At 43.6% G+C, this 13843-nt stretch overlaps 1 pseudogene; it reads right to left on the bottom strand.

Annotated features, from left to right (window-relative positions):
• Window positions 1-1463: 1463 nt before the first annotated feature.
• Window positions 1464-3290, bottom strand: LOC114495424 (annotated as a pseudogene).
• Between the last annotated feature and the right edge of the window lie 10553 nt (window positions 3291-13843).

The raw sequence follows: 13843 nt of genomic DNA, 5'->3' as shown, positions 1-13843 counted from the left end.
CAGGCTTCTGGCAGCAATAGCAGCTAGACTCTAGCTATGAATTTGTGTGCAGTTAACTACAAGGAGTCTTTCCTGGCAGCTATATTCCTTCTTGAACATATCCATGTGGCAGAGCCTTTGTTTTTCTGTACCTAAGTTGAAGGTATAGGATGGTGGTTTACTGAAACCTACCACGTACAATGAGATCCTTTCTTGTAACCAAATTCCCAATGATATTCTTCTCTGTATTTACTGAATATTTTGTCCTAAATTTTGTATGTGAATCAATACAGTTAATGCTCTTAACAACCCTATAGGGTAGGTGTTATTCTCCTTTTCCTATGGGAACAACAATGAATTCTCTTATATATCCACAATACAGTTTTCAAAATCAGGAAAGAAACATTGAAACAATACTATTTTCTACAGACCTTATTGAGGTATTGTCAGTTCTGGTGATACACTTTATAACAAAAAAAATCAAAATCATACAAGCTTTACATTCAATTGTCATGTCTTTTTCTTAAAGATTTTATTTATTTATTCTTAGGGAAAGTGGAAGGGGGGAAGAAAGAGAGGGAGAAAAACACAGATCAATTGCTTCTCCCACATACCCCAGGCCAGCGACCCAAGCATGTGCCCTGACCAGGAATGAAACCAGTGACCTTTGATTTGCAGGATGACGCCCAACTAACAGAGCTACATGGGTCAGGGCTGCCTTGTCTTTTTAGATTCCTTTAATTGCAAACAGTTCCTGACTGTTGTTATTCATGACATTTCCAGCTTGAAGAGTATAGACCATGTATTTCGTAGAACGTCCCTCAATTTCAGTTTCATCATACTTAGATTCAGGTTATACACTTTTGTCAGGAAGTCTGCAGAAGTGATACTGGGCTATCAGTGTGTATTATGAAGACGTATTACTGCCCAGTAATTCCATTTCTGCCAACGCTAACTTTGTTCATTTGATTAAGAAGGGCTCAGCCAGGTTTCTCTGCTGTAAAATTTCTAATTTACCCTTCATAGTTTTAAAAAAACTGTCTAGTGGAAGTGTTCAGAAACCAAAATCTGAATACTAGGTTTACTTATATTACTGTGGCATCATTACTTCTAGGCCCTCTTGGAGGATGTAGCTGGGAAATGTGTGAGAAGTATACATCCATGAGTTTACACAGATATCTCCAATTCCAGTCTAATGCTACAGGGTTCATACTATCCTCTCTCCTCTTCATATCTATAACCCAGTTTCCAACCGTGAGGAACTTGGCTTCCATTTCTCCAATATATTTACATATTTGCTCAATCTTAGAATTCCAAAAAGTAACCTCAAATTGTTCATTCATTCCTGTGGGGGGATAAATGCCTACCTATTGGAGTTTAGAGTTTTTATTTGTCTTTGACCTGAAAACATGTACTCTAAATACTATATTCAAAAGTTACTTTTTTTTTTTCTCAACCTTAGGGCTGTGTGTGTATGTGTTTTAACTGAAGCACTTTATTTTTCTCACAATGACTTGTTACTGGGGCCTAATGTTCTCACGTGACAATAGAAAACCAAAATTTGTTATCTCTAAAAAAATTGAGAATTGCATACAAAAATTTTACTTCAAAGGATGAATAAATTTATAGGTGAAAATGCAAACTGTTTTCCAACTCAAGACAAGTAACAAATAACCCAGGTGTTCTGGCAGAACATCAGCTAAGGAAGGAAGATGGTTCCTAACTCTCGGACCCTCCCAGCACTGTCACACTGGCAGGACAGAAATGACAACTGGTTCAGGTCTCTGGCCAGATTCTAAAGAAACCCTGGAATTGGCAACTCCTGCACATTAATACCCTGCACAAATCAGGAACGTGCAGACTCTCTAATTCTCATCAAACCACTAGATTTCTCTTGAGGAAACGTTCTCATTTTGGCCACCAAGTGGCCGACTGCATGTACAGGGGTTTAAATCAAAGATGTGTGCAGGGTATTAAACATGTACCAAGGGAACAGTTAACTTGAATACAAGATCAAAATCATGTCCAGTGCTGAGATCAGTCATAAGCTTTAGGGACCATTTCTTTTCAAAGGCTTATTTCAGTTTTAGGAGGCCAGCTTGAGGTATAGATATTTGCTAAGGCAAACTCAGACTTGATCAACTAATGCAGCAATTGCTACTCATCTGCCCGCAGAACGTTTAGAAGCATTTGCAGTGGATGATGGAGGGGGCCCAACTTGCTGTACTCTTGTTTGCTGATCCATATTTCCTGGAAGGTATACAGTGAGGCCAGAATAGAGCCATCGATCTACACCGAGTACTTGCACTTTGGTGGGGCAATGATCTTGATTTTGATTACAGCCAAAGCTGTGATCACCTTCCGCATCCTGTCGGCTATGCAGTGGGTACATGGTGGTCCCATCAGATAGCACTGTGTTGGCATACAGATCCTTCCAGATGTCAACATCACACTTTATAGTGGAGTTGAATGGGGCCTTGTGGATACCACAGGACTCCATACCCAGGAAGGAGGGCTGGAATAAGCGTCTCGGGACACTGGAATCACTTTTTGCTGATGGTGATCACATGCCCTCAGACAGCTTGTAGCTCTTCTCCAGAGAGGAGGACGATGCTGCAGTGGCTATCTGCTGCTCAAAGTCCAGGGCAACATAGTAGAGCTTCTCTTTGATGTCACACATGATTTTCCACTTGCTGTGGTGGTGAAGCTGTGGCCATGCTCTGTGAGGATCTTCATGAGGTAGTTGGCCAGGTCCTGGCTGGCCAACTAGGTCAAGACACAGGATAGAGTAGTAGAGGGGACAGACTCTTAGGTGGGCATAGTGTAGGTAACTCCATCCCCAGAGTTCATAACAATACCAGTGGTGCAGCCACAGGCACACAGGCATATAGCACAGCCTGGATGGCCATGTACATGGCCCAAGTGTCGAAGGTCTCAAACATGATCTGACTCATCTCATGGTTGGCCTTGGGGTTCAGGGTGTCCTTGATCAGCAACACAGGGTGCTCCTCGGGGGTCACACACAGCTCACTGTAGAAGGTGTGGTGTCAGAGCTTCTCCATGTTGTCCTCATTGCCATCAATGCCATGTTCGATGGGTACTTGAGGGTCAGGATGTTGTGCTTGCTCTGGGCCTTATTGCCCATGTAGCTGTCCTATTGCCCCATGCTCACCGTGACACCCTGGTGTTGGAGGCATCTGACAATGGAAGTGAACATGCCTGAGGGGGAAGGTGTCATCTCCACCAAAGCCAGCTTTACACATGTCAGAGCCATCATTGATGACAAGCACAGGGATCTCTTATTTTATGGTGATTGGAGGAGGTGGCAGTAGTCATTGACACAGAGGAGTGCAGAGCAGAGCTGCAAGAGGACAAGGAGCATGCGCTGGCTGCAGCGAATGAAACAAGTGTATTTGTTATTCATTTGAAATATGCTTTGGTTCAATTGTTTCTGTTTGTATTAAATTTTAGGATTTTCCCTCCCATCTTAGTGATTTTACTTATTTTTTTTTAATATGTGAAAGAATAGCCCTGGCTGATGGGCTCAGTGGATTGAGTGCTGGCCTGCTAACCAAAGGGTCACTGGTTTGATCCCCAGTCAGGGCACATGCCTGGATTGTGGGCCAGTAACCACTAGGGGGCATGCCAGAGACAACCACCAGTGATGTTTCTCTCTCTCCCTTTCTCTCTTCCTCCCCCTCTCTCTAAAAATAAATAAATAAAATCTTTTTAAAAATATATGAAACAATAGCATGGTTCCAAAAGGCAGATCTGTACAATAAGGTATATTCAGGGTAGTGTCTCCCCCGCCCCCATTTTCTCTATCCTCTCCACGCAATTCCTGGCCACTACCTTCTAGTAGTCAATCTCAGTCCTCTCTGCTTTTCCTTCCTGGGTTTCTTTATGCTCAAGTGTGGAGGCAAATGTATATTTTCTTAATTCTCTTTGTTTCTTACACAAAAAGGTGGCACACTATAGATATGCTTTCCCATTTTACCTTTTTCACTTAGCACTATATCCTGGAAATCATCCCACCTCAGTTGATAGAGACGTGTGGATGAACTTTTATTCAACCACTTTTTAATGTATGACCATCTAAATTGTTTCCAATATTTTACAGTTACAAATCATGCTGCAATGAGTAACCATATGCGTGTGTACTTTCACATTGTTGGGAGTATATCTCCAAAGTCAAGTCCTAGAAGTGAGATTTCTGGGGCAAAAGGTAAAGACATGTTTTTGTGGTAAAATTTATATAACAAAATTTGCCATTTAACTATTTTAAGTGTATAATTCAGTGGCATTAAGTACATTCACAGTGTTTTGCAATCGCCACTATCACCACTATCCATTTCCAGAATTTTATCTCCCAAACTGAAACTATACCCATTAAACAATATCTCCTCATTCCATCTTCTCCCCAACCCCTGGTAACCTCTATTCTATTTTTTTTTTTCCGTGTTTGAGAATTTGACTACTCTAGGGACCTCATACGTGTGAAATCATATATTTGCCCTTTAGTGTCTGTTTTTTTTTTGCACTCAGCATAATGTTTTCAAGGTTTATCCATATTGTAGCATATACTGGAATTTCATTCTTTTTATGCCTAATATTCCATTGACTGTATAGACTGCATTTGGTGTATCCATTCATTCATTGACATACATTTGAGTTGTTTTTGCTTTTTGGCTATTGTGAATAATTCTGCTGTTGATGAACATTGGTATATAAGTTTTTGTGTGGACACATTTTCATTTCTTTTGGGTATATACCTAGGAGTAGAATTGCTGGCTCATATGATAATTTCACGTTTAGCTTTTTGAGAAACTGCCAGACCGTTTTCCACAAGGGCTTCATCATTTTATATTCCCATCAGCGATGCACAAGGGTCCCAATTCTCCATATCCCCACCAACACTTGTTATTTTCTGTCTTTTTTATTCTGGCCATCCTAGTAGGTATGAAATGATATCTCATTGTGATTTCGATGTGCATTTCTCTAACAACTAGTGATGTTGAGACTCTTTTAATGTTATTCATTGTTAATTTGGATATCTTCTTTGGAGAAATGTGTATTCAAGTCCTTTGCCCATTTTTTAAATTAGGCTGTTTTTTTTTTTATTGTTGAGTCATAGAAGTTCTTTGTGTATTCTGGATATTGATTCCTTATCAGACTTGTGAATATTTTCTCCCATTCTGTGAGTTGTTTTTCACTTTTTGATGGTATCTTTTCATGCACAGAAATTAATTTTAATGAGATCTAGTTTATCATGTAGTTTGAATTTACATTTCAATAACAACAAGTGAGGCTGAACATGGCATATATTTTTCCCTTATAGGAGCTTACAGTCCAATTAAACTAAGTAGAACAGATAAAGCCACATATTTATTTTATCCTCATCTGAGGATTTTTTTTTCCTTGTTTTTAGAGAGATGAAGGGAGAGAGAGAGAAACATCAATCAGTTGCCTACCATATGCACCCTGACTGGGGATGGTATGCTCCTGGACCAGGGATCGAACCCACAACCCAAATAAGTGCACCGACTGGATTTGAACCTGCAACCCTTTGGTTACAGGACCACACTCCAACCAACTGAGCCACATGGGTCAGGGCAAGCCATACACTCTGGATGATATATGCTAAGTTTTATTTTCCCAATGTGTAAAGTGGAGCAGTTAGTAATATACCTATGACAAACAGAAAAGTATGATTGGACACTTTGCTTCCTTGCACAACCAAAAAAAGGACAACAATAAATTTAAAAACAAAACACAACCAGAACTGCCAGAAAATCAAATTGTATGGAAGTCTGTCAATCAAAGAGTTAAAGAAAAAATATTCATCCAGACTGGTAGGAAGGGCAGAAACGGCAGCTGGGGCAGAAAGGATATATGGCAAGGCAGCAGCAGACGGGGCAGGTGAGGTGGTGGCTATGGGTCCCACATTTGCCTGTGGATAAACCAGGAGGAACAACTGGAGAGCAAGACAGGCCTCACAACCCAGGATTCCAGCATGGGAAACTAGAGCCTCCAAACCTGTGGTTGTAAAAATCTGTGAGGGTTGCAGTGGCAGGAGAAACTCCCAGCCTCACAGGAGAGTTCATTGGTGGGGCCCACTCACCCGGAAATCAGCACCAGAAGGGCCCAATTTTCTTGGGGGAAGCAGGGAAGTGACTGAAAGCAGGCTGAGAGCCAAGCAAACAGCATTGTTCCCTCTCTGACCCCTTCCCCACATACAGCACCACAACCCAGTGAAGTGGGTTCCCCCGCTCTGGTGAATACCTAAGGTTCCACCCCTTACGATGTAACAGGTGTGCTCAAATGAAAGAACAGATCAAAACTCCAGAAAAACAACTAAGCAATGAAGAGATAGCCAACCTATCAGATGCACAGCTCAAAACACTGGTAATCAGGATGCTTATAGAATTGGTTGAGTATGGTCACAAAATAGAGGAAAAAGTGAAGGCTATGCAAAGTGAAATAAAGAAAAATATACAGGAAATCAACAGCGAAGGGAAGGAAACCAGGACTCAATTAACAATTTGGACCAGAAGGAAAAAATAAACATTCAACCAGAACAGAATGAAGAAACAAGAATTGAAAAAAACGAGGAGGGGCTTAGGAACGTCTGGGACAACTTTAAACGTTCCAACATCAGAATCATAAGAGTGCCAGACGGTGAAGAGGGAGAATAAGACATTGAAAACTTATTTGAACAAATAATGAAGGAAAACTTCCCCAATCTGGCAAAGGAAATAGACTTCCAGGAAGCTCAGAGCCCCAAAGAAGTTGGACCCAAGGGAGCACACACCAAGGCACATCATAATTACATTAGCCAAGATTAAAGAGAAGGAATCTTAAAAGCATTAAGAGAAAAGGAGACAGTTATCTACAAAGGAGTTCCCATCAGACTGTCAGCTGATTTCTCAAAAGAAACCTTTCAAGCAAGAAGGGGCTGGAAAGTATTCAAAGTCATGAAAGGCAAGGACCTACAACCTAGATGACTCTATCCAGCAAAACTATCATTTAGAATGGAAGGACAGATAAAGTGCTTCCCAGATAAGGTAAAGCTAAAGGAGTTCATCATCACCAAGCCCTGATATGAAATGTTAAGTGACTTATCTAAGAGAAAGAAGATCAAAACTATGAATAGTAAAATGATAAACACAACTATCAACTACTGAACCTAAAAAAAACAAACAAAAAAATGAAAAAAAAAAACTGAACAAACAACTAGAACAGGAATGGAATCACAGAAATAACAGACCACATGGAGGGTTATCAGTGCAGGAGTGGGAGGGTGAGAGAGGGGGAAAAGGTACAGGGAATAAGAAGCACAAATGGTTAAGTACAAAATAGACAGGGGGAGGCTAAGAATTGTGTAGGAAATGGAGAAGCCGAAGAACTTATATGTATGACCCATGGACATGAACTAAGGGGGTGGGGGAGGAGTGCTCGAGGGAAGTGGGTGCAGGGCAGAGGAGAATAAAGGGGAGAAAAAAATGGGACAACTGTAGTAGCATAATCAATAAAATATACTTAAAAAATAAAAGTATGCTTGGCGTAAACAGGAAATCATGATTGCCTTTTTCACTTGATTCTTTAATCTTAGGAATCCTCCTTCAGAGAACATGTCTTGGTCAATCATGGAGTCTGTACCATGAGAATTTTCTCATGGTTCTAGCAGTGCCCTCCTCCCAAATGTGATCCTCCTGTCATTCCCGTTTGGATAAGTAGCATCCTTATTCAAGCCAGAAAGCCAGCAGTTTGCCCTACTTGACTTCTACATCCAGTTAACCCTGGAGTCTTAACTGACATGGCCTCCACAGCCTCTCCCTTACGCTGCCCTCTGTCTTTCCAGCTGCTGCTGTCCAAACCCAGGCCAGGACTTCAACAACAGCCTTCTCTGCAGGCGCCCGGCCTCTGGTCTTTGCCTCCAGTCAGCATGGTGCCTCCAGAGTGATTTGTAAATTTTCCTTGGATGCTTTATTTATATCCTATAGTGTAGTGGGTTGAACAAGTAGCCCTTTAAAACTTCACATCCACTTGGAACCTCAGAATGTGACCTTCTTTGGAACAAAGGGCTTTGCAGATGTAATTAGTTAAGGGGCTCCAGATGAGGTCATTATGAATTTAGGGTAAACCCTAAATCCAATGACTGGTGTCTTTATAAGAAAGGGAGAAACACAGACACATTGGGCAGAAGGGCATGTGAAGACGGGAGTAGAGACCAGAGTGGTGTGGCCACCAGCCAAGGACACCAGGAGCCATCAGAAACTAAAAGAGGCTAATGGTTTTCACCTGGAGGCTTGGGAGGAAGCATGGTCCTGTGACACCTTGATTTTGGACCTTCCAGGGCCTCCCACACTGGGAGAGAATAAATTCCTGTTGTTTCAAGCAATCCAGTTTGTGGTGCTTTATTATGGCAGCCCCCGCATACACTAATGTATACAGGTAAGCCATGTTCATTATGGAAAACATGGTAAACTACAGATAAGTGAACAGAAAAGGAAAAAGGAAAGAACAGACATAACACAGGCAATTCCACCCCTCAGAGACAACTACTGTTAACATTTTAGCACTCATCTCATTGGAGTAATGTCTCTAAAATGTGAACTTCTAAAATGCTTAAATTTCTCCCAAGTGCCTTTGGAATAAAATAAAAAGCTCTTTAATAGGGCCTTCTAGAATACGGCCTTTTTGTCACCTCTTTTCCTTACACTCTCAGAATCCAGGTGCATACCCACGGCTGCTTATTCTCTAGGGACAGGCCAGGCTTCTGCCTTCAACCTGTTTGTAACCTTGTGGCAGCGCCCCCCAGTGGAAACATTCCTCCCCTGGAACTGAGGCAGCTGGACCAGCAGAGCCTGTGAAGCTGAGTGAGTACAGGAGGCCCCAGAGGCGAGGGTGAGTGCAGTCTCTCCCATTTCCACTCCTTGATTCCTAGACCCAGGGACTCCTGGAACTGCCATTCCACTGAGGCAAGACACATAATAAACAAACAAACAGGTAGCCAATTATCAATCATGGGAGTAGCTAGGGCAAGTGTAAAGGCAGGGTTTATTTATGTCTGGAAAATGATTACATCCCTCACTCCCCGCAGAGGAACACCAGACCCAGGTGGAAGGGCAGCTCCCTGGGTTGATGCTGGAGCACCCTCTGCTGCCTACTAAGGTTTCCTATGTCACCTTTTTTATCTGGAGGTCCCAACTCCAGCCTACCCTCTCCCATAGGCCTGCAAGCATGGTCCTGGCCAGGCCTGGTAGCTTGCAGGCCCTATGTGGTCTCAGTGGCCTGGCCAGGACCCTGCAGCTTCAGCACCGTCAAAGCAGAGCACCTGACAATAAGAGCATTTGCTCCCAAAGAAGTCTCTGATTGAGACTTCTTTCCTATGGCCAGGAAGGAGCCTGATAAGGGAAGGCCTTCCCATGGGCAACAAGGATGGCCCCTAATCATAGGCTTTTCTTTCACTACACACAGGGGCCCTTGTGCAGCCCTGGCCCAAGTTGGCACTGTCCTCCCACTCCTTCTTGGGGGGGATGTTATCTGTAATTTGGGGGTTTCCAGAACTTTTAAAAAACTAACTTTATTTTCTTAGTGTTGCTGGTAAAAATAGCTCCCAATATTAGACCAGTGGAGTCAGATTGGACCCTGGTTCAGCAACCTCAGAACCTCAGTTCTAGCTAAGAAAGAATTCAGAGCCCTGGCTAGGTAGCTCAGTTGATTATGTTACAGAACACACAGGGGCAGGGCCAAGGGGAGTGTACTATATACTGTTACCAAAAGGACCCCCCACTAGGTTCACTTGTCCTCCACCAGAGAAAAGACATCTCTCAATGCCAGAGATTTGTGAAAAGGAAAGGAAATGTTTATTTAAAGCTATACGGACTTAAAGTAGTGACTCAATGTCTCCATTAAAATATCGAAGTCCTTTAGGATACCCACAGATGCACACAGTCCTTCCTTCTCCCTCTGCCCTAATTTGGGGTACTATATCTCAGGAAAAGAAGTAGGTTCAGGCTCCTGACACCATCAGCTGTGTCATTGGCTAGGATCGAGCCACGTGGTTCTCTTCTGCAAAGCTGTGGGGGTCTCCACTCTGGCAAAACCATGTAGTTCTCCTTGGCAAAGCTGCAAGGGGGTCTCCACTCTGCCAAGATCATGTGGTTCTCCCCTTAATGGCTGCTGAGTCTGGGTTTAAATCCCCGTGCCAATCTTTCTCTGCAGCCCCATTTCTGACTCCTCCCACAGTAGGCTACACTTGCCACCACTCCCATTTCCTTCCAGCTTTACTGCACTGCCATAGTGGGTCCGGGCAGGTGTGGCCCCAAGGCGTGGAGCCAATCATCTCCAAGCTCTCACGCAGGCGCTGTAACCAGGGGGAGTTGCCTCCCAGTTACATCTTGAGTGAAAGTCACTTCCATCCCCCGGCTCAAACCATGGTCACAGCTGTTCAACGTATCTATGAAACCAGTTAAAGGTTATAGATATGTTAAATGACATGCCAGAGGTTAGCTGCAAAGCTGTTGCTGTACAAAACAAGTCTGCAGGTTCCTGCTCCATATGTCCCTTCTCCCAATTCACACCTGTGGGGGTGGGAAGAAAGGGTGAGGACATCTTATATATCTTTCTAATATTTACTGGACACCTTGAGTGCTGGACCCCATTCCAAATCCCTATTTGGGGCCCCCCTCTTGGCTGCACCCTGTAACAATTAGAATGTCATAGTAATGCACCAAGGCTGTGGGTGTGATCTTTGGTCAGGACACTATGAGTGAAAAGGGGGCCACCTACTATGACTGACAAACTCATGTAAGTAGTGACCTTGTAATAGGGTGCAGCCAAGAGAGGGACCCCAAATAGGGATTTGGAATGGGGCCCAGAACTCAACGTGTCCAAGAAATATTAGGATGTCCTCACTCCTCCCCGCCCCCACCCCAGGTGTGGGTTAGGGGAAGGGACAAATGGAGCAGGGCCATTGAGAGCTGTCTCTCATAGCAACAGCTTTGCAGCTAACCTCTGGTGTGGTCATTTCACATATCTATAACTTTTAACTGGTTACATAGCTATGTTAAATAGCTGTGGCCATGCTCTGAGCCAGGGGAATGGAAGTAACTTCCCCCCAAGATGTAACTGGGAGGCAGGGCCCCCCAAGTTACAGCACCTGCATGGGAGCTTGGAGATGATTGGCTCCATGACATGGGGCCCGGCCTGCCCAGACTCATGATGGCAGCCCAGTAAAGCTGGAAGGATATGAGAGTGCTGGCAGGTGTAACTGATTGTAGGAGGAGTTGGAAAAGGGGCTGCAGAGAAAGAGTGGCACAGGGATTTAAACCGAGACCCAGCAGCCATTGGAGGAAGGACCACGCGGCTTTGGCAGAGTGGGGACCCCCGCAGCTTTAGAAGGGGGAACCACCACCCAGCTTTACCAGAAATCCTGGCGACACAGCTGATGGTGCTGGAAACCGAGGGAGTCCTACCAGCTGAGACAGATTACTGAGAAGAACTGGGGGCTGCCTGAGCCACAGACTTCTATTTCTTTTCCTGAGATACGGTACCCCAGGCTGGGCAAAGGGGGAAGGAAGGACTGTGTGTGTTTGTGGGTGTTTTAAGGGACTTTGGGATTTTGATGAAGACATTAGGTCACTACTTTAAGTTTGTATAGCATTAAATAAACATTTCCTTTCCTTTTCATGAATCTCTGGCATTGAGAGACCTTTTTCCTCTGGCAGCTGACATAACAAACCTGGGGGGTTCCTTTCGATAATAGTACACTGCCTTTGCCCCCCTCCCCTTGTGTTCGGTAACAACCTTACAAACTCAGAGACCTACGGTAACCACAAAGGATTGCCTGAAATTTAAACTTTTAAACTGAAAGCAGTTTATGGCAGGCAATCATGTCCTAGGCTAGAATCTTCCTGGACAAAGGTCAATTTTCACCTAAACTAAGCCTGTCTGTTGCATTCTGGCATCTACAATAACAACTCTGGAATGTCAAAGTAATCCTTTTATCCCAGACTCAGAGCAGATGAACCACTCTCCTGAGACCACAAGTCACCTCATTGTTATTGTTACTGAGTTCATTGTTGACTGTTAACTACCCTGTATTCACCTATGTAAAAGAAGTATGCATCTATCATTTTACTATTTTTTAATTTACTTATTTTTACAGAGAGGGGAAGAGAGGGAGAAAGAGGAGGAGAGAAACATCAATGTGCAAGAAATGTATCAATTGGTTGCCTCTTACAGGTCCCCAACTGGAGACCTGACCTGCAACCCAAGCATGTGCCCAGACTGGGAATCAAACCGGCAACATTTTGGTTTGCAGCTGGTGCTCAGTCCACTGAGCCACACGCCAGCCAGGGCTCCATTTCCTTTTTACCAAATCCTAGAGGTTTCCCTGCTGCTTTGCTTTGTGCTACCTTCCTAATAGGTCACCGTTGGATTTCATGTAACCCACTTATGTTTTCTCCTTTGGTTGTAATGTATAAAATAAGGTGCAGAACTGCCGTTCTCTGGAACATTTCCTCAATCCGTTGAGATTTTGCTTCCTGGCATTGTCATCAGTTTGGCTCAAACTCACAAAAATTCCTTACATGTTTGAATATTTCTTAGTTTGACAACAAGAAACAACCGATGAATGCATAAGTAAGTTGAACAACATATCATGTTTCTTTCTTTGTCAAATCAATTTTTTAAAAAGTTAAAAAAAAGGAATTCAGAGTCAATGCTCAAACTATAAAAGAAAGTTTATTTATAAAATCACAGAGGTAGAAGAGGTGAGCTGTAGAAGAAATGGGATCAAGAAACAAGTTACAAAGGCAAAGGGGCACTTGGAGCTGAGGAGAGGGGCAAGGAAAACACGTGTGGGGTTGGAGCTGGGGAGAGCCTCATGGGCCCTCTGACTTGAGGGTGTTTATCTAGAGGTCTCAGGGATAGATCTCAGTAGGATATTCATCTTTCCGGGGGTGTCCTTTCAGGGTTGTAGTCTCTGCTGATTGGTCAGCACCAGGGCAGGGGGTCATTAGTCAGTGCATCTGGTCCTGATGTCAGCCATGCATCTCTTGTCTGGTTTTGGTGCTTATCTGGGCCTGGAGCTGAAACACCAATGAGGCCTAGATGTATTTGATGTGGGTCAGAACCTCACTGTCCTGGGGGCTTAATGTTTAAGGGCTGTTCTCCAGCCCTCTTCTTTGTTCCTCCTCTAAGGGGTTCTAACCTGCATGACCAGCAGCATACCAGGAGAGGAAAGCTCAGGGGAGGGACCGAACTGCATGACCAGTGACATGCTGGGGGAGATAGGTTACCTGGGAGCAAAGTCTTTGTTTTCCCAGTTTTGTCTGTTGCTAGCCACCCACTGCTTTCCACCCTGCTGACCTTCTGTACCTGGCCCACTGCCCTTGCTCTGCTCAGGTCTGTCTAAGTGCCTACCACATTAGGGTTATTTACTTAGTCTCTTTGAAGAGGTTAGTAGTTTACGTTCTATTTCAAATGAATTATGACAGCCAGACTTGCTGCTTTTTATTTTAAAATACTGGGGCTGGGAGGAAGCTGCTGAAAAGTAAAAAATTAATCAAAACTCATCACTTAAAAATTATAAACTGAGTCTTGGCTGGTGTGGCTCAGTGGTTGAGTGCCGGCTTGAGAACCAGAGGGTCGCTGGTTTGATTCCCAGTCGGGGCACAAGCCTGGGTTGTGGGCCAAGTCCCCAGTAAGGGCCACGTGAGAGGCAACCACACACTGATGTTTCTCTCCCTCTCCTTCTCCCTCCCTTCCCCCTCTAAAAAAATAAATAAATAAAATCTTTTAAAAAATATGCCACACTCTTAAAAAAATTATAAAATGATAAAATAGGAAGTGGCCC

The sequence above is a fragment of the Phyllostomus discolor genome, chromosome 3 (assembly GCF_004126475.2).
Source record: "Phyllostomus discolor isolate MPI-MPIP mPhyDis1 chromosome 3, mPhyDis1.pri.v3, whole genome shotgun sequence".
Taxonomy (NCBI): domain Eukaryota; kingdom Metazoa; phylum Chordata; class Mammalia; order Chiroptera; family Phyllostomidae; genus Phyllostomus; species Phyllostomus discolor.
Note: the sequence above shows the minus strand (reverse complement) of the source record. Positions and strands in the feature narration are given on the sequence as shown.